Source organism: Dama dama, chromosome 18 (assembly GCF_033118175.1).
Source record: "Dama dama isolate Ldn47 chromosome 18, ASM3311817v1, whole genome shotgun sequence".
In the NCBI taxonomy this organism is placed as follows: domain Eukaryota; kingdom Metazoa; phylum Chordata; class Mammalia; order Artiodactyla; family Cervidae; genus Dama; species Dama dama.
This window is the reverse complement of record NC_083698.1, coordinates 108,666,457-108,683,102: the sequence shown is the minus strand read 5'-3', so window position 1 is coordinate 108,683,102 and position 16,646 is coordinate 108,666,457. Positions and strand designations below refer to the sequence as shown.

At 43.1% G+C, this 16,646-nt stretch overlaps 1 protein-coding gene across 2 annotated transcripts in view; it reads right to left on the bottom strand.

The window, feature by feature from the left end:
* Positions 1 to 16,345, bottom strand: part of GALNT11 (polypeptide N-acetylgalactosaminyltransferase 11) — a 64,901-nt gene extending 48,556 nt beyond the window's left edge. For both annotated transcript variants that reach the window (XR_009696786.1, XM_061166179.1), the window contains exon 1: positions 16,138 to 16,345. The gene's annotated coding sequence lies outside the window, so the exon portion shown is untranslated. The remainder of the gene's footprint in view (positions 1 to 16,137) is intronic.
* Positions 16,346 to 16,646: the final 301 nt, after the last annotated feature.

Here is a 16,646-nt window from a genome sequence, read left to right as displayed (position 1 = left end):
CATATGAGACGTATTGTTACTTATGGATCCCAGAATTGGCAAGATTGGGGGTGGGGGGGGGCACAGGACAACCACCCAGGCGAAGGGCAGTTCTCTGTCTGAGGACATCAGCAGGAGAGAGGACAGGGTAGTAAGCGCCTCTGACTGACTGGGGTGGTCGTGACTTTCTGCAGGCTTAACGCTAAGAGGCTATTTTATAAACGATGCCCTGGGAAAAGCAAAGTGGCAAACTGCCAGCATCCTGACCAGGAGTTATTATCATGTAAAAGGCCCAGACAGCAACTCAGAAAAACAAAGTCGTTTTCCTCAAAAGTTGTCTTTCTTGTCACAATGCAGATGAACAAGAAGTTAAAAATTAAAATAACCCTGAAGTCTATCAATGTTTTGCTGCAAATTCTACTATTTTTAATCTTCCTACCCTAGCCACAAAATGTTATATTGCTATTTGTAATTAATGAAAAATAAATGTAATAGATTCAAGTTAGTAGCACTATAGATAATATTCTATCTACTTTTCTTCATTTAAAAAGAAACATAAAGAGTATGTATTTCTTTAATAAGAAGGGTAAAATTTTTCTTAGGAAAATACTTCCTAATTTAAAAACAAAAACAAATTTGGAGAGGATTAAATATTTTAAGGCTTCAAATGAGATATATGGCCTTTTAACTTCAGAAGCACAGAGATTTTAGCATACTTAAAGGAAGAAATATTTTAAATCCTTTGTCAAAAATTTGACAATAAAATTTGGACACTAAACAAATATTCTAAAAGCATGATTTGAAAAATTACGTTTTCTCTATAAATCATTACCTAGTCTGAAATCAGCGTGCCTCTTTCAATAGCCATCTTTTTTTTACTACGAGACTAATGAGACACTTCTATTTAACCAAACAGGACAGCCCTCATTTTCCTTCAGTACCAAATAATTATCATAATATTTAATGAAGTTTAAAATGTTTATCTCTAAATGTTAAGTATTTACCTTTCAGTAGTTTCCAGCTGTTTTCTCATCAGTATATATTCCAAAGGGTCAAACAGTAAACATTTTGTTAGCTTTTTCCATGAAAGAGATTCATATTTTAACTCAGCTAGAGTCAGTACTGATTTATAACAGTGCCTGTCCTACATACCCTGTAAAATTACCAAGTGATGACAACACAAAAATACACACTATTCTTTCCCATTCCTTATCTACTCTGAAGGCTAGAAAGAAATCTATTTCATAATTACAATTAAGGCGATTATTGAACTAGGAAAGGTTCAGAGCAAATTCCAGACATCACGAGCTCTCTGGGAATAATCCTTTGACCTTTTGATATTTATGAATGCCCTCTCTATAAGAAAAATCAAGGAGCATAAACACATGTAAATGTGTATATATGATATCTCAAATGCAGAGGAAAACTGCATGGTAATGTTGACTGGATGGAGACAAAAGCAAATTTAAACACTAAAGAAAACCAAAAGGATAGAAAATATGACAAATTACTTAAAATTACCACCTGCTTTGTCAGTGAATAAGGGCTGATAGAAGCTAACAAGGCTAACTATTGTTCTTTAATACTCTCTCCCATCAAATGCTCCAGTAAGGAACAGCTCTCCCTAGGTAAGACCTACAGAAGACAGGAAGAAGAAAGTGACCACAGGCTCAAAAGGGCCTGCACAACAAACATTTACTTCATGGAATCATTGCTCTCAACGTCTTCCTAAGTCTGTATTCTACTATACATACTAAAGCTTCTTTATTACAACCAGTCATACTTTAACTCGTTTCTGACTCCATGGATCTGGTCAAGGTTGCCAGGCATCCTCAAGAAATGCCCTGACTGCAGCTGGCATTTGGTCTTGTCTTCAGTCCCAGAAGAAACAGCCCATATCATGTCAACACAGGGATTTAAACTCAAATGTAGTCAGAAGCCAAGCAAATTATAAAGAGGACAGAGAGAGAAAATAAGTGTGGTTCTAAGTGTCAGGGCATGTCCCCCACCTAAAGCAATTCAGATTCAAAACTCCAAAAGCTGCTGACCAGCCTCCAGATTGCAACTTTTTTTTTTTTTTTGGCTGCATCAAATGGCTTGTGGGATCACTTCCCAGACCAGAGACTGAACCCAGGCCATGACAGTGAAAGCACCAAGTCCTACCCATGAGAACACAGGGTACGCCCCAGATGGCAACTTCTGATGGAGGGTCATAAAATGAACAGTACATAAACACAACCCCCAAAACCACAAAACTATTACTTCTTGTTTCCTTTCTGCCCATAAGAAGGAAGATTAAGTCAAAAGTATATCAGATAAAGATAAAATGAATGAAAAGGGAAAAAACAGTTGTTAGAAATAAGTGTTCTGAGATACCCAAATACACAGAATACATACAAGCATACATACATCCATGGTCAGCATGGCCTCTGCAGCCAGCTCTGCCCCAGGGTCCAAAGACATACTAGCAGAGCTGAGGATCCCTAAACCATGGCTACTGATGGCTTTATTCTGCAAGCGTGTCAAGACTCTCTAGTGGTGTACAGGCTGACAGAGTGGTTTATGTACTTTAGTCAAGTGTGCAAATTAAGAGGAACAGAAAATAGTCCAGGGTGTAAGACAGACAGGAAGAGAACAATGAGTCTTATCTTTTCCCCTCTTAGTTTTAGAGAAATTAAGTAACTTGCTTTAAGGATATACAGCTAGTAAGGGGAGAAATTAGATTTGAATCCCAGTGACCTTATGTCCTCCGTTGCTTTGTAACTATCTGGCAAAGAAGAGCCCAGTGATTCTCAATTTGCCATTCCTTAAAAAAAAAAAAATAGAAGTCATCCAGTGATTTTCTTTTTTTAACATAAATTTACGTTTCCCACAAGAGTCAAGCTATCTGTAACTCGCTTCCCAAACAGGATGTTCGTTCACCTCTCTGGATTTCTATCATCTCCTAAAATTGAAACCCAGTAATTCTTTACTATTTTTAAAGTCTCAGGCTTTTCAGGAGCATCAACTATCTTGAACGAAGCTACCCAGACAGCCATCACCAGAAGCACAAGGCCAGGACTATGTTCTGAACTGTTGCTTTTTGTATTTCAAAGGGAACAGGCTAGGCACCGCTAAAGAGAGACAGGAGAAAACCATACTGTGACAAAATATTGGGTTTTTTTTCAGAAACTCATTTCTGAATGCATTCTACGACCTCAGGAGGTTTAGAAAGCAAACGAATCTAATTGGCAAACAGCCAGTTTCATTCCTAGCTGCTCCTGTTGAATCAGGCTGCAGGAAATCGATACAGCAGAATCACCTGCACATCCTCTGGAGCCTCACCATCCTGCACGGGGTTGACTTCTAAGCGACAGCACCTGCATCTCCAGCCTCTGGAGTCCATCTGCCCACCTGCGGGGCGGGCCCACACTCTGGGGAAGGGCTCTCCCAAGCGGTGGCCCTCACAGTGGGCTGGTAGAAACAGCCAGAGGAACTGCCACCCGTACTCTTCACCGGCCCCTATTCCCAGCATGACTGGGCTTCAACTGCCCACAGTGGAAACTGGCTTGAAAACATGCCCCTTGCCGGCTGGCTTTCCTACCCTCACTTCCTCATTCCCCTGCTGGTGTGTCCTGGATTACTCACCATGTAGATCTGAATTTATATCTCAGGATTTACTTCAGGGGGCTTCCCAGGTGGTGGCAGTGGTTTAGTCTCTTAAGTCGTGTCCAACTCTCGTGACCCCGTGGACTGTAGCCTGTCAGGCTCCTCTGTCCATAGGATTCTCCAGGCAAGAATACTGGAGTGGGTGGCCATTCCCTTCTCCAGGAGGTCTTCCCAACCCAAGGATCAAACAAGTCTCCTGCATTGAGAAGATGGAGCACTGCAACCAAGAGTAGCCCCTACTCACCACTACTAGAGAAAACCAGAGCAAAAGCAGTGAAGACCCAGCACAGCCAAAATCTAAATAAAATCATTTAAAAAGTTCTTCTGAACAGTTGCAAGGTATTTTTTCGACTAGTAAAAAAAATTTCAAAGTGATAAGCTTCCCCAAGGAAATCAAAAGCTCTCAGGCAATGTAGCTTGAAATAACTGTTAATTAGCAGGTAAATATAAAGAATCAAACACAGCCAACACAAGCAACTCTCAGATACAACACTGCAGTCCTCAACCTATGCAGCTGGTTCACTCAAGATGGTAACAAGTCATAAAATCTAAGTTAAAAGCATGCTTTCAGCTCCTATATGAAAAGGGCTTAGAGGCCATCTCTTCTATCTGTACAAAAATAAACCAAAAATCAATGACTTTTGAACCCATCAGAGAACAAAGGTTATAGGACAAACTACCACTGAAAACCTGGAGACACACAGCTGAGATCTGCTTACCTGGAGCAGAAGCTGCACCACAAACTGGCCGAAAAGGGAGAGAATGCAGTCTGGAGCAGGAGGGGCCGCACCTCTGAGGGTTTTACCTCCAGGAATCCCACCACAGTGTATGTGCAGGCCCCAGACAGATCCCCTCACGACTAAGGCAGGGGAGGAGAAGAATAATCACAGCAAAACATCAATCTAGCCCAGAGTCTTCTTCCTAACATAGGCATATGCTCCAGGGGGAAAAGACACCAGAGCTTTCTCCAGATTAAAGAAAGACATTCCTCCAGCCCCTCCTAACCCTCCAGTCAAACCTGAGGGGGAAAAAGTGTTAGTCTTTCAGTTCAGTCTCTCGGTCATGTCCGACTCTTTGCGACCCCATGAATCGCAGCACACCAGGCCTCCCTGTCCATCACAAACTCCCAGAGTCCACCCAAACCCATGTCCATTGAGTCGGTGATGCCATCCAACCATCTCATCCTCTGTCGTCCCCTTCTCCTCCTGCCCCCAATCCCTCCCAGGATCAGGGTCTTTTCCAATGAGTCAACTCTTCCCATGAGGTGGCCAAAGTATTGGAGTTTTAGCTTCAGCATCAGTCCTTCCAATGAACACCAAGGATTTACCTCCTTCAGGATGGACTGGCTGGATCTCCTTGCAGTCCAAAGGATTCTCAAGAGTCTTCTCCAACACCACAGTTCAAAAGCATCAATTTTTCAGCGCTCAGCTTTCTTCACAGTCCAACTCTCACATCCATACATGACCACTGGAAAAACCATAGCCTTGACCAGATGGACCTTTGTTGGCAAAGTAATGTCTCTGCTTTTTAATACGCTATCTAGGTTGGTCATAACTTTCCTTCCAAGGAGTAAGCATCTTTTAATTTCATGGCTACAATCTCCATCTGCAGTGATTTTGGAGCCCAAAAAAAAAAAAAAAAAATAAAGTCTGGCAGTGTTTCCACTGTCTCCCCATCTATTTGCCATGAAATGATAGGACCAGATGCCATGATCTTAGTTTTCTGAATGTTAAGCTTTAAGCCAACTTTTTCACTCTCCTCTTTCACTTTCGTCAAGAGGCTTTTTAGTTCCTCTTCACTTTCTGCCATAAGGGTGGTATCATCTGCATATCTGAGGTTATTGATATTTCTCCCAGCAATCTTGATTCCAGCTTGTGCTTCCTCCAGCCCAGCGTTTCTCGTAATGTACTCTGCATATAAGTTAAATAAGCAGGGTGACAATATACAGCCTTGATGTACTCCTTTTCCTATTTGGAACCAGTCTGTTGTTCCATGTCCAGTTCTAACTCTTGCTTCCTGACCTGCATACAGGTTTCTCAAGAGGCAGGTCAGGTGGTCTGGTATTCCCATGTCCTTCAGAATTTTCCACAGTTTATTGTGATCCACACAGTCAAAGGCTTTGGCATAGTCAATAAAGCAGAAATAGATGTTTTTCTGGAACTCTCTTGATTTTTCGATGATCCAGTGGATATTGGCTATTTGATCTCTGGTTCCTCTGCCTTTTCTAAAACCAGCTTGAACATCTGGAAGTTCTCAGTTCATGTATTACTGAAGCCTGGCTTGGAGAATTTTGAGCATTACTTCACTAGCGTGTGAGATGAGTGCAATTGTGCGGTAGTTTGAGGATTCTTTGGGATTGCCTTTCTTAGGGACTGGAATGAAAACGGACCTTTTCCAGTCCTGTGGCCACTTCTGAGTTTTCCAAATTTGTTGGCATATTGAGTGCAGCACTTTCACAGCATCATCTTTCAGGATTTGAAATAGCTCAATTGGAATTCCATCACATCCACTAGCTTTGTTCGTAGTGATGCTTTCTAAGCATCTTGACTTCACATTCCAGGATGTCTGGCTCCAGGTGAGTGATCACACCATCGTGATTATCTGGGTTGTGAAGATCTTTTTCGTACAGTTCTTCTATGTATTCTTGCCACCTCTTCTTAATATCTTCTGCTTCTGTTAGGTCCATACCATTTCTGTCCTTTACTGAGCCCATTTTTTCATGAAATGTTCCCTTGGTATCTCTAATTTTCTTGAAGAGATCTCTAGTCCTTCCCATTCTGTTGTTTTCCTCTATTTCTTTGCACTGATCGCTGAGGATGGCTTTCTTATCTCTCCTGGCTATTCTTTGGAACTCTGCATTCAAATGGGAATATCTTTCCTTTTCTCCTTTGCTTTTAGCTTCTCTTCGTTTCACAGCTATTTGTAAGGGCCCCTCAGACAACCATTTTGCCTTTTTGCATTTCTTTTCCATGGGGATGGTCTCGATCCCTGTCTCCTGTACAATGTCACGAACCTCCGTCCATAGTTCATCAGGCTCTCTGTCTATCAGATCTAGTCCTGATAGATCTAGTTAGTCATTCAGTCCTGTCCAATTCTTGTGACCCCAAGAACACTGGAGAGGATTGCCATTCCCTTCTCCAGGGGATCTTCCTGACCCAGGGATCAAACCTAGGTCTCCTGCACTGCAGGCAGATTCTTAACCATCTGAGCCACCATGGGAAAAAGTAATCAACAAAGGTGAAGGCTTTAAAAAACAGACTGGAAATTCTGCAGCTAGGGAAGGGAGTGGGTTGCAGGGAGGGGAGTGGGTTGCAGGGAGGAATAAAGCTACAGCAATGGAGAACACTTGTGAAGGTCACAGACACAGGCTGAGATTTAACTGGAAGATTACAGAATTCTTAGCCTTCCTCACACTTCACCATAACGCGAGCAGGGCTCCAAATAGAATACTGGTGTGTTACAGCTGATGCAGGTTTCCCAGGTGGCACTCTGCCCATGCAGGTAGACCTAAGAGACACGGGTTTGATCCCTGGGTAGGGCAGATCCCCTGGAGGGGGGCCAAGGCAACCCATGCCAGTATTCTTGCCTGGAGAATCCAATAGACAGAGGAGCCTAGTGGGATACAATCCATGGCGTTGCAAAAGCAGGGCATAATTAAAGTGACTTAGCACTCAGAGCTGATGCAGACTCTCTCTGGGGAACAGTACTTACAAGAACAGGGCACTAGAAGAATCCGAAGCCTCTGGAACCTGTAACTGCTGTAAACTTTAAACACTGCCAAACCTCTATTAGTTCCTATTACCTGATACAACATAACAGCCTTTCAAAAACAACAACAAAATGCAGAGCTTAATAAAAGAGAAAACAGCAAGACAAAGCAATCATTAGAACCATAATTAGATGACACAGATTTGGGGATTGACAGACAAGGAATTTAAAATATCTATCATTAATATGTTAAGGGCTCTAATGGAAAAAGACAACATGCAAGAATAGGAGGATGATGGAAACAGTAAGAATCAAAAGGAAACGCTAAAAACCAACAGCACTGCAAAAGCTATGAAGAATGCCTTCCCTGAGCTCATCAGACTTCACACAGCCAGAGAAAGAAGCAGTGAGCTGGAATATAGGTCAACAGACACTCTGCAAACTTAAATGCAAAGAGAAAAAAAGAATGAAATAAACAGAATATCCAAAAACTGTGGGGCAACTTCAGAAAATATAACACATACACATTACTGGAATATCAGAAGGAAAAAAGGAAGCAGAAAAAATATTTGAAATAATAATGGCCAAGAACTTTCCAAAATTAACAGACCCTAGGAAGCTGAGAGTACAACCAAACACATTAAGTACCCTCAAAAAAACAAACTCACTTAGGTATACCATATTCAGACAATCAAAAGACAAATACAAAATCTTGGAAGAAGCTACAGGGAAGGAAGAACATTTTATCTACAGAGGAAAGAGAATTACAGTGGACTTCTCATTATGCAAGCAAGAGCAAAGTAAAATATTTAAAGTATGAAACCCCATTACCACCTCAGAATTCTATATTCATTGATTCATTGATATTATTATTCAAAATGAAGGAGAAATAAAGGCTTTTTCATTAAAAAAAAAAAAAAAACTGACAAATTAATTGCAAGCAGACCTGTCCTGCAAAAAAATGGAAAAAAAATCAAGCAGAAGAAAAATGATATAGGTCAAAAACCTGGATCCACATAAAGAAAATAAGAGCATCAGAGAAGGGATAAATACACTGAAAATAAAATCCTTTACTTTTCTTATCTGACCTAAAAGACAACCAGAACAAGGGCAGAACAAAATAACAGGACAAGGGCATTCCCACTGGCTCAGCAGTAGAGAATCTGCCTGCAATGCAGGAGACATGGGTTCGACTCCTGGGTCTCGACGATCCCCTGGAGGAGGAAATGGCAACCCACTCCAGTATTCTTGCCTGGGAAATCTCAAGGACAGAGGAGCATAGTGGGGTGTCCATGCGGGTGGCAAAAGCAGTCGGACAAGACTTAACAACTAAACAACCACACAACAACTGGGTGATCACAGCACACTGTTAAGTGAATGACAACAAGGTCACAGGGGTGGGTGGGAGAAACCTATACATACACCAAGCAATATTATTATTGTTGTTTAGCTGCTAACACGTGTCTGACTTTTACGACCGTGCGGACTGTAGCCCACCAGGCCCCTCTGTCCGTGGGATTTTCCAGGCACAAATACTGGAGCGAGTTGCCATTTCCTCCTCCAGGGGATCTCTCAACCAGGGAATCAAAACCACGTCTCCTGCATTGGTAGGAAGATTCTTCATCATTGAGACACCAGAATTACGTTACTTTAAGGCAGATTCAGGGGTTAGTTTAAAATGTATATTGTAAACTCTAGGGCAATCACCAAAAAAATTTTTTAAGAAATATGATATGCTATGTGGTAGGCAGAATAATGGTCCCCCAGAAATATGGTTTTTCCAGTAGTCATGTATGGATGTGAGAGTTGGACCATAAAGAGGGCTGAGAGATGAAGAATTGATGCTTTAGAACTGTGGTGTTGGAGAAGACTCTGGACAGTCCCTTGGACAGCAAGGAGATCAAAGTAGTCCATCCTAGAGGAGATCAGTCCTGAATGTTCATTGGAAGGACTGATGCTGAAGCTCCAATATTTTGGCCACCTGATGAGAAGAGCTGACTCACTGGAAAAGACCCTGATGCTGGGAAAGACTGAGGGCAGAAGAAGGGGGCAACAAAGGATGAGATGGTTGGATGGCATTATTGACTCAATGGGCATGAGTTTGAGCAAGCTCCAGGAGTTAGTGAAGGACAGGGAAGCCTGGCGTGCTGCAGTCCATGGGGTCGCAAAAAGTCAGACCGGACTCAGTAACTAACAAGAACAACAAAAAGTAAAAGGATGGAAAGCTATATACCATGCTAACAGTAACCAAAAGAAAGCTAAAGTAACCACATTAACTTCAGACAGAGCAGATCTCATTGGATAATTAGGGATAAAGGGGGTCATTATATGATAATGGACTTTCCTTGGTGGCTCAGAGGTTAAAGCATCTGCCTCCAATGCTGCAGACCTGGGTTCAATCCCTGGGTCGGGAAGATACCCTGGAGAAGGAAATGGCAACCCACTCCAGTATTCTTGCCTGGAGAATCCCATGGACGGAGGAGCCTGGTAGGCTACAATCCAATGGGTCGCAAAGAGTCGGACATGACTGAGAGACTTCACTTCACTTACATGATAATAAAGAGGTCAATTCTCCAGGAAGACATAACAATCTTGAACCTGTGCATACCTAACAAGAAGGAATCAAAACACACAAAGCAAAACATGAGAAAAAAAGTTAAAGACTTCAACAACACTGGCAGTAACTGAGAGATGGAGTAGACAGAAAAATCAGTTAGGAAACAGATGCCCTGAGCAACACTATCAATCAACTTGATCTAATTGAATTAAGAGACAACAGCTGAAAACATATTCTTTTCCAGCCGACAGTTCACCAATGTAGATCATATTCTGGGCCATAAAACACACTTGAACTGATTTAAAACAACAGAAATCATACAAAGTATATTCTTGGATGAAGTGGAATTAAACAAGAAATCAGAAACAGAAAGGCAAAAAAAAAAAAAAGCAACTCCCTCCCCCACACCCCCAGATATCTGGAAATTAAGAGTCTCGAGAGAAATTTTAACATATTTTGCACTGAATCAAAATGAAAATACAACTTATCAAAATTTGTGTGATACAGCAAAAGAAGTGCTTAGAGGGACAGTTATAGCATCCAAATGGATTAGAGTTCAAGATACCAGTATGTACACATGTTTGGCTTAACATGTTAGCTTTAGACAGATTGTTACACATATATGCCCGTATATGTTCAGTTCAGTCACTCAGTCGTGTCCAACTCTTTGTGACCCCACGGACCGCAGCATGCCAGGCTTCCCTGTCCATCACCAACTCCCAGAGTTTACTCAAACTCATGTCCATCGAGTCGGTGATGCCATCCAACCATCTCATCCTCTGTCGTCCCCTTCTCCTCCTGCCTTCAATCTTTCCCAGCATCACGGTCTTTTCAAATCAGTCAGTTCTTCACATCAGGTGGCCAAAGTATTGGAGTTTCAGCTTCAACATCAATCCTTCCAATGAATATTCCGGACTGATTTCCTTTAGGATAGACTTGCGTATGGCATAAGCCCTCTTGGAGGAGGTTGTCATTAACCCCACCAGAGAGCTGCCAGAACTTACACAGGACTGAGAAATAGACTCTTGGAGGGCACAAACAGAACCTTGTGCACCAGGACCAGGGAGAAAGGAGCAGGGACCCCACAAGAGACTGACCCAGACTTGCCCGGGAGTGTCCAGGAGTCTCCAGTGGAGCTGTGGGTGGGTGGTGGCCTGCAGCAGGGTTGGGGGCAGTGAGTGTAGCAGTACATGCATAGGATCTTTTGAAGGAGGTCGCCATTATCTTCATTACCTCCACCACAGTTTGGCCCCAGGTAAATAGCAAGGAGGGAACACAGCTCCACCCATCAACAGAAAATTGGATTAAAGATTTACTGAGCAAGGCCCCGACCATCAGAATAAGACCCAGTTGCCCTCAGTCAGTCTCTCCCACCAGGAAGCTTCCATAAGCCTCTTATCCTTCTCCATCAGAGGGCAGACAGACTGAAAACCACAGTGCCAGAAAACTAACCAATCTGATCACACAGACCACAGCCTTGTCTAACTCAATGAAACTATGTGGTGCCACCCAAGACGGATGGGTCATGGTGGAGAGTTCTGACAAAATGTGGTGCACTGGAGAAGGGAATGGCAAACCACTTCAGTATTCTTGCCTTGAGAACCCTATGAACAGTCCATATATGTACACATATATTTTCTTGCTTATCAGCTGAGAGGGTCTAGAAGAATAACACCCCCATGACAACAAGCATACCTAGTGCCCAAATCTTGGTTTCTAACAGAATTCTCCGATAAAAGGAACCAAAGCTCCTTGAAGAAATGACTGACTCTTGGACTGGGAAAGGAAATATGTAAGATGAGCCTGAAGTACCTTGCAGTCCCATAAAGAAAGAAAAGGACACACAAAAAAAACCCCAGGAAAAAAAAAAAAATCCCAGAATGATGGGGATATGTTAAAAGAATAGATGGAACAAAATGAAACAGCTTACAAAGGCCATACCTAAAACAATTTAAGCAACAAAATAAAGTGGTACTGCATTATAATCCAAAGTAAAGATAACTATCCATGAGTCCATAATGACAGAGATAACAAAAAAAAACTGACCATTAATAACTTTTGTACAGTCACTTTTCTTAATGTCTTGAAATTTTGCAAAGTAAAACATTTATGTCTTTATACATATATACATAAGTGTGTATTGAGATATATATATATATATATGAAGTGAAGTGAAAGTAGCTCAGTCGTGACTCTTTGCGACCCCATGGACTGTATAGTCTATGGAATTCTCCAGGCCAGAATACTGGAGTGGGTAGCCTTTCCCTTCTCCAGGGGATCTTCCCAACCCAGGGATCGAACCCAAGTCTCCGGCATTGCAGGCAGATTCTTCACCAGCTGAGCCACAAGGGAAGCCCATATATATATGTGTGTGTGTGTATACATAATATATATCACCCAACAACCAAATGCTCCTTTGACTCTGTATGTAGGTTGGTTTCCTGGGGTCATTACGTGATTAAGTCCTCAACCGATTCTTGCCCATGGAATCGCAGGACACAGATTTGAGTAGTCTGTCCTTATGGGTTGTGTTATTTGTATATATTAACTGTTTTCTGCTCACTTCTGCTTCTTCCTCATTATTTAACACAAGATTCACTGGAGATCAACGTTACAAACTAACCTGCAGAAAACAGAATGTTCACGTGGAAATGCCTGTTGCAGGCTATGTACAGACACAGTATCAGAAGGGTGAACTGCCCCACTGAAGTTGGGCTTCTGGCTCCAAGTCCACTCTCTACACTCCAGTGGTTCTTCAGCCAGAGCCCGAGATATTTGGCAATGTCTGGGGAAACTCAGCACCGCCAGAATCTTTTGGTAGTGTCTGGAAATGTTTTTGGTTGCCACCACCAGGGATCCTGCTAACACCTGCTAGGGAGAGGCCAGGGATGTTGCTAAATCCCCTACAATGCACAGAACAGCCCCCAACAATGAAGAATTATCTGGCTCAAAATGTCAACAGTGCCAAGTTTGAGAAACACTGTTCTGTAACACTGGGGCTGGGACTCTACATGTAACACTTTTCAAACACTTGAACAACGAGGCAGGTAAATGCCAACCTTCCAGGCAGTTGGAAAATCCACTTATATCCCTCCATATCTTCAGTACCTCTGTACAGCAGGGTTCAACCAGTTGCAGATTTTGCTGTACTGTAGTATTTACTGTTGAAAAAAGTCTGCAAATTAACGGACCTGTGCACACAGTTCAAATCTGTGTTGTTCAAGGGTTAGCTATACTGATAAATGAAACAACTTGGATGAACAGGGAAACACATACGAAAAAGTCTTCAGTCTCAATAATTACTACAGAGATGCAAATAAAAATAAGATACTATTTTCCAACTCTTGAAAAGTGAAAGTGTTAGTTGCTCAGTGGTGCCCGATTCTTTGTGATCCCATGGGCCCACCAGGTTCCTCTGTCCACGTAATTCTCCAGGCAAGAATACTAGAGTGTGTTGCCATTCCATCTTCTCCAAATTTTCCCCACCCAGAGATCCAACTTCTGATCTCCTACATTGCAGGCAGAATTTTTACTATCTGAGCCACCAGGAAAGCCCTTAAAAATCTTTATACCCTTTGGCCAATAATCCCACTTTCTCTAAGAATAAAAATCCTAAAGAAATAATAAATCGGGTGAAAAACTAGGCATTTCCTAAAGCAAACTCCAAAAAATGCTACAATACAGATATAAACCACAGTATATAGAAACAAGTACAAAGGACAAATTAAATGTGTATATTAAAAAAAAAAAAAACTTAAAAGAAATGCCTAAACCCACTGACATATTGTGAAGTAATTAACCTCCAACTAATTAAAAAAAAACAAAGAAATGCCTTATAGAACTTAAGATTTAAGTTTGACTTTGAAGACTAAGACTTCAGTGGCCCAAAAGCTAAAATATCTCATGCAGAAAGCTGAAGTCTAAAGAAACTACAACATGTATTTGTTTTCCGTTTTTCAAACAGAATAGTAAATAGGATAGTTGGTTACAAGGAATACACACATCTGGTTAAGGTTAGTAGAACTGATTAATTCTATGAGGACAGGCTGGGGTTACGATCCTGAGGGTGAGAATTAACTCATTCTACAAGCAAAAGGAAGCTAATTAGTGTTTTTAAGCAAATATACCTTAGGAAGAAAATCCTAGGAACAATGTATAAAATGATTTGGGACAGAGGGAAATAAAATCTAGAACCAGGGAGCCAGTTAGAAAAAAAAAAATTCCATTAAGAGGCATTCATGGTTTGCAATAGAGCTGTGAAAGTGAGTGGTTAAGGAGCATCAGAGGCAGAACTGCCGGCACTTGTCAGCTTGACCAGATATGGGACCCTGAGGGAGAAAGGAGGAATAAAAACACTCAGTTAAGTCTTAGTGACGATAAAGAGCACTTCCAAATGCAGGGTGTGCAGGTTCAATCCCTGGTCCAGAACTAAGATTTCACATGCCTCATGGCCAAAAACCCAAAACACAGAACAGAAGCAATATTGTAACAAATTCAATAAAACTTTAAAAAAGGAAGGGGGGGAAGGGTTCTTTAAAAATAAAACAAGTAAAAAAACACATAGATTTACCATATGACCCAGCAATTCCACTCCTACACACGTATAGCCCAAAGAATCAAAAACGGAGACTCATGCAGACACATGTAAACACATGTTCACAGCAGTGTTATTCACAGCAGGCAAAAAATGGCAGCAACCTAAGCATCCATCAATGGATAAACAAATTGTGATATAGCTGCTCAGCCATATGTATGTTATGTATCCAGCCATACAAAGGAACGAAGTTTGAGATACACTACAGCATGGATGAATCTTGAAAACTGAAGGGAAATAAACTGAACAGGGAAAATATTGTATGATTTCAATTCTGTGAAGCATCTAGAATAAACAAATTCAGAGACAGAAGGGACTGGGGGGAGAGCAAGTGGGGAGTTATTGCTTAATGGTTAGACTTTGTGTTTAGGGTAAAAAACTTTTGGAAATAGTGGTTATGGTGACACAATATTGTGAATGTACTTAGTACCTGAGTTGTATACTTTAAAAACCGTTAGAACAGTAAACTTCAAGTTATGTGTACTTTACCACAATAACAAGAGACTAAAAAAGAAAAGTGAAGATAGAACTCAAATTGCAAAGAACAGCACAGGAACTGTCAAGAGAAGGCAGGAAAAGTGTGGACTATTTCGTAACGTTTAATTTGGAAAACCTCAGCTGATATATACTGAGGGTAGAGAGGTTTTCTGGTTTCAACTTTTTCTCAAGGCAGAGTAGAACTTAACATATGGTATTTATCTAGGTAATAGCAAAGAACTGAGAGGAGTTAAAGGGGCGGGGGAAGGTCTGGCTTGTTATTTCGGGGGACAAAACTACCACCACACTATTTTATTGGTATTTTATTGGTGCACGGCAGCGTAAGAAGCATTTCAAAGTTATAATTTCATCTTATATTTGGAAAACCAACCAACCGACTGCTTTCCTAACACACAGTAAAAAGGCACGCAGGAGGAAATATCTTCGATGAGAAAAATACACGAAGCTCTTCCATCACAAGCATATTCAAATTCCTTAAAGGGTGAAATCAACCCGAAATGGAGGAGGGTGGGGGCTCGATATTACTGTATTTAAACCACACGTATGTTAAGAGCTTGGGCAACTGTACAAGGAACCCAATTTCTTCAACAAGTGCACTCCAAAGAAACAGAAAAGGCAAACTTCAGATGCTCACCCACCGAATGCCCTGCAAGGACCTGGTCAAAGCCTGAGTGGCACAGCCCAACCATGAAGAAAGCAAAATTGTGTGTTTCTTCAAAACTCTTTCAAGGAACTGTTGCACACTGCTCGAATACTGTGGGAACCGAGAGCTGGGTCCCAGGGGGTGCACTACTCTAGTCGCTCCGGCGTCTAGACGTTTGCGATTCGCCGCAGTCGTTTCTGGGGCACCGCTTTCTCTCAGAGGCGGCCGCAACCCCCGGGACCGCGTTTTCTCAGACGCGCCAGCGGGGCCGGGGGTGGCTCCTCGCGCCGCCCGCCGCTCCCACAGGGCCCGGTGTCTCCTCAGGCCACCCCCGGCCCCACGCCGGGTCTGCGGCCCGAGACCCCGCGGAAGCAGGCGGCGGCTGAGGCGGAGGAAGCCACCGGCGCTCGCACCTTCGGGGCACCCGGGGCCGCGGCCGCTCGCCTGAGGCGCTGAGGAGGCGGACGGAGGCCGCGCGGGCTCACACGCCGCCGGGCCGCCGCTACTCACCCCGACGCCGTCAGCGCAGCACCCCGGCCTCTCGGGACTCGGGCTGGAGCATCCTCCCTCCCGCCGCGGCCCGACTCCGAGCCGCATTCGCCGCCGCAGCGGGCGGAGTCCGCCTGGCAGGAAACGCAGCCCGGGGCACACAGGGGCTTCTTCCCCCCGCCCCCACCTCGGGCTCAACCCCTGCCCGCGCCGCAGCCTCGGCCCGAGCGCGCGCCCGCGAGCGCCACGTGACCAGCGGGCCCCGGCCCCGCGCTGACGTCACCGCCCGCTGCGGGCGAGCCACGGCCCGGCCCCTGCCGGCGGGCTGGGGGAGGGGGTCAGTCCTGCTGGCTGCGGGTTCTTAACTCTTGTATACATGGGCTCCTTAAGGAGAGGTGTCTTAAACATATTAAAAGATGTGCGGTCCCAGTCATGATGGGTTAAAAATGTCAAGGCTGGGCAGAAGCTTGGGTTAAAATCTCAGGAGCGAGTGACAAGAGTGGAAAAGTAGAGCACACCTGCAAAACAGC